Source organism: Fukomys damarensis, unplaced genomic scaffold (assembly GCF_012274545.1).
Source record: "Fukomys damarensis isolate Sample0158 unplaced genomic scaffold, DMR_v1.0_HiC HiC_scaffold_19, whole genome shotgun sequence".
Lineage (NCBI taxonomy): Eukaryota > Metazoa > Chordata > Mammalia > Rodentia > Bathyergidae > Fukomys > Fukomys damarensis.
Window position 1 is genome coordinate 28,941,608 of NW_022900931.1, and position 4,527 is coordinate 28,946,134.

A 4,527-nucleotide genomic window follows, 5' to 3' on the forward strand; every position below is an offset into this window, starting at 1 on the left:
CTTCCAAGGTAGACCAAGACCTTTTATTTTTTTAAAAAAAGTTTTTATGTTTATTTGTACATGTGTGCTATACATAATTGTTTCATTTACTTTCTTTGCTGATGAGATATAAAACCTAACACACACAAGTTAAAGGAGGAGAGTTTTATTTTGGTTCAGTTTGTAGAAGGTTTCAGTCCATAGTTGGCTGGTTCCAAGGGTGGGTGGCATGGCAGAGAAGAGACACCTGTGGCTGGGCAGGCAGGAAACAAGAGTGGGGTCAAGGGAGTAGGAAGTATATATACCCTTTAGGCCACACACTCCCGTGACCTACCTCTTTCCACCAAGCTTTATCTCCTAACATCACATTCAGCTATAAGTGAAACCTCTCCAAAACCCCACCTATGAGTGCATAAAGCTTTGTTGGGGGGGTCTACATATAAACCCTAACAATGGGGATTATATTTATCATGGAGGGTATATACATATGATATCTTAATTCTTTTTACTTCCTGTCTTAGTTACTTTTCTCATTGCTGGAACAAAATACCTAATACCCAGAAGTTATAAGGGAAGATTTATTTTGGCTCACGGTTTGTAGAGATTTCAGTTCATAGTTGGCTGGTTCCAAGGCATGGCGGCATGGCAGAGGGGAATCTCAGAAGAGAAACAGAACATGACATGGCAAGCCAAAGGCAATGAAGAGTAAGCAATAGCAACAATAGCAAACCTGCTTTCTTTCTGTCCCTTTATATCTCATCCATGCTACAAGCCTATTGATTGGTGCCACCTATTCCCAGGATGGGGCTTCCATCATCCACATCCTTAATCCCAATATCACACACTTAATCCACATTCATACACCCTTATCCAGCCACCTTTGAAACTCCCCACCTATGACCACATGTGGCTTGGGGGTCATCCAGATATAAGCCATAACACTTCACTTTGACCTCCCTAACCACACCTTCCATCTCTACTTTCCAATTTAATTTTGCTCCTTAAATTATTTATTATTATTACTTTGGGTTTCTCATATTAGAGAAATGATGCTTGCATGTCATTTTATTTCACTTAACATGGTCACAAGATGGCATCATTTTCCTATAAAAGACTCAAAGTTATCCTTTATGGCTGAATAGTACTCCATTGTATATATATGGCACATTTTCCTTATCTATTCATTTACTGATGAACATGTAGGCTACTTCCAAGATTTAGCTATTATGAGTTGTGTGCTGAAAACATGGATAATGCATATATCACTGTAATATGATGTCTTTAAATCTGGGGAAGGTACCTAGAAGGGAAATAGCTGACTCAAATGGAATTTCTGTTTTAATTTTTTGTTAGGTATTTTCATGCTGATTTCTGTTGTGGTTGTACCAGTTTACATTTCCACCAACGATGTAGTAAGGTGGCATTCCCCACAGCCTCACCAGCATTTGTTATTGTTCAATTTGTTGATGATGGTCATTGTTTCAAGAGTAATATGGAATCTCAGTAGTGTTTGTTTCTTTAAACCAGTGAAGTTTAAAATCCACAGATATAAAAAAACATTTCATGAGGGACTGGGGCATGGGGCTACCAGGGAGTGGGAGTCAGGCCTGGGGTGAGGTGACAGAACATGGATCACAGCTGGACCAAGCTGGCTTTTGGGACTTCAGCTTCAGGGACCATTGCCAGGGCCACCAGACAGCTCCTGGGAATGTAGAACAGGACTGGGCAAGCTGGTAGTGGGGGCTTCACCAGCACAGCAGAGAACTTAGTGCTACTGAAGGTCCCATTCATGCATGTCTTGAAGCACCACAGTCTGATGATGGACTATATATCTGCCTTGTCCTCAGTCACCTTGTTAAACTGCTTGAACATGTGGCTTACATTCTGGGCAAACTCCTGGGGGAAGGTGTAAGGGGGTGACAGCTTTTCCTGGAGGAAGGCACAGATTAGGGTCAGGTCCAGGCAGACCAGGGAGAAAGTAGAGTCAGTGGCCAGCTGGTGTGGGGGGCTGTGGGTTTATGGCAGAATGCGCCAGCAGGACACATTCACATTTCTGCTGACTGGTTGGTGAGAGCTTGGCCACCACACCAGAGTTGTCAACACCATTCATGCTAAGGCTGCTGTACTCCTTTTTCAAGTTGGGGAGCATGTAGCAGAGTGAGCAGCTCCATTCCTCCCCTGGTACATCCTGCAAGGCAGGCAGATGGCAATCCAGGTGGAAGCAGAACTCACACTAGTTGCACATGACCAGGTCACCTCTGGCAAACATGGCATGTAATGATTCTAAAATCCAAGTTGTCTGGGCTATCATCTGGGACTGAGGTGCTCTCAGGAGCCACCATCTCCAGGCCTGAGCTATTGCCACTAGGAGAGGCCAGGCAGGGGCCCATAGTGCCAGGGCCCTGGTCAGAGCCATCAGCACAGGCAGCAGGCTGAATGATGGCCTGTGTCCCCTTCTCTTTGGGGGAGAGAGATGTGAGGCACCAGGTACCCTGGGTGCTTCTGGAGAGCATAGTCCCAGGCTGATCAGGAGCTGTGGCAATAGCATCATTCTCAGTAACAGTGAGATGGTAGTTTTCAGTGATGCTGCCTGGAAAGACCTTAAAGACATGGCTGGCTGGCTACTAGAGTCCAGGTCTAGGTATTTGACGCCCACCTACGACATCTTGCCCCCGAGGCTACTCACCTTGTCCTCACCAGAGCAGAGCCACTTGATGCAGGGTCTGCACCAGAGTAGGGGTCATCTGATCCAAAGCCGTGGATCCTATATCTATATCTCCATGGGCCAGCTACTGCCAGAACCCTCCTTGCTTAGAGGCCCTGGGGCTCTTAGGGAAGCTATGGTTGTAGGGCCTATGGAGTTGGTACCAGGCTGCTCAGCCACAATCTTGCTGAAAGCTTTGGCACTCTTGGTCCAGGCATTGAAGTCCCACTGAAACTCTCACCATGTGGCTCCATATCCACAATTATCTTGAGGGCTTAGTGCAGCTGGAAGTATATTAACTCTTAGAAAGTTGTGTTGTCACTCTCCAGAACCCAAGAGGCAAAGTGTGCCTAATGCTTCTGGATCTTCGTCAAGGCCCAGTGCTGCTGTTCCAGGTACTCTGCAGCCCCTCATCTGCCTTCTGGGCATTGCTGACCAGCACATAGCTCTGTTTGTTCAGCTCCTTCATGATCTGCAAGATGCCCATCTTTACATTTACCTGCACACGCTTCTGCATATCAAACACATTGCAAGTGGAGCTGCAAACCTCCTCGGTGCTCTTCTGTAGAATGGTACGTCTGTCCCCAAGGCCAGGACTTTGTGCTGGTTCCAAGATCTTGTGGGTGTTGCACTAGCAGTCCTGACAGGTGAGGGTCACAGCTCTACAGAACAGCACGAGATGTTCACTGTTGTTCACATTGCAGTAGGCAGTGCATTAACCATCCTGAGACTTGCCTGGCCCAAGGGAGTACACAGTATACAGTGGAATCTCAGTGTACTTCATCCACTAGTAGGCCTTACGTAGTGGCTTAGAACACTCCACACAGTAGCTGGTGGTGGCATCTTTGCAGTGGTGTAGCACTGGTTCATGTGCTGGGCAGCTGAGGTGGCCTTCTGGCATGAAGTAGTTCTCAGATCTTTGGTGGAACACTTCTGCTTGCACACAGGATATCCCACCACTGTGCCTCTGCCTACCATGCTGCAACCTCCTGTGCTGTTGGGGTCATGTGAGCTGGGGCAGGCACTTCAGGCAATTGAGTCAGGGCAGCAGCCCAGCTGGCCCTCAGGCCTAGGAGTTCCCAGCATAGGCCAAAGTGCTCTAACACTTCATCAGTGCCCCACTGGAGTGACATGCTGAAGCCCGGGCCAGGTTGTGGCCCAGGCCACCCGAGGCAGCTGAAGTCACCGCCTTCAGTGTTGTTTTAATTTGCATTTGTCTCATGGCCAAAGATACTGAATTTTTAAATGTGTTTATTGGCCATTGTACCTCTTTTGTAACATTTCTATTAATTTCAGTTACTCATTTTTTTGATTGGGACTTTCATTTTTTATTTTTTAAAACTACTTTTATTGGTATGTATTAGGTAAACAATATAATGACATTGGAGATTGGTACCTTTACATAATCTATCCTGGTTCTTATTTTTTCCCCATTCCCCTGCCATCCTTCAACACCTCAACCCCTCCCTATTTACAAAGACCTTGTTTCCATTTTTTCCTTTTCTCATATTAATTCCATTCCCTTCTTTCCTTTCCCCAACCTCTCCCACTTTCCCTTCCCCTTTGCACCTTTTCTTCCTATTTCACATTTTCTGTTATACATTTAGATTTTTATTTATGTTGTTTCTCATAACAGAGAAATTATTTGGTATTTCCACAATGTCTATCCTATTTATTTCACTTAAAAGTGTGGCCCAGTGTGCATCCATTTAGCTATAAATGACTCTAATTTCTCATTCATTATGGTTGAGTAGTACTTTGTTTTATTAAAAAACAAACAAAAGAACCCCACCTTTATCTAGTCTCCAGCTGATGTGCAACTGGGCTATTTCCAGGTTTAGCTA

General features: G+C 45.3%; 1 pseudogene; it reads right to left on the bottom strand.

Annotated features, from left to right (window-relative positions):
- Positions 1-1,648: 1,648 nt before the first annotated feature.
- Positions 1,649-3,661, bottom strand: LOC104853634 (annotated as a pseudogene).
- Positions 3,662-4,527: the final 866 nt, after the last annotated feature.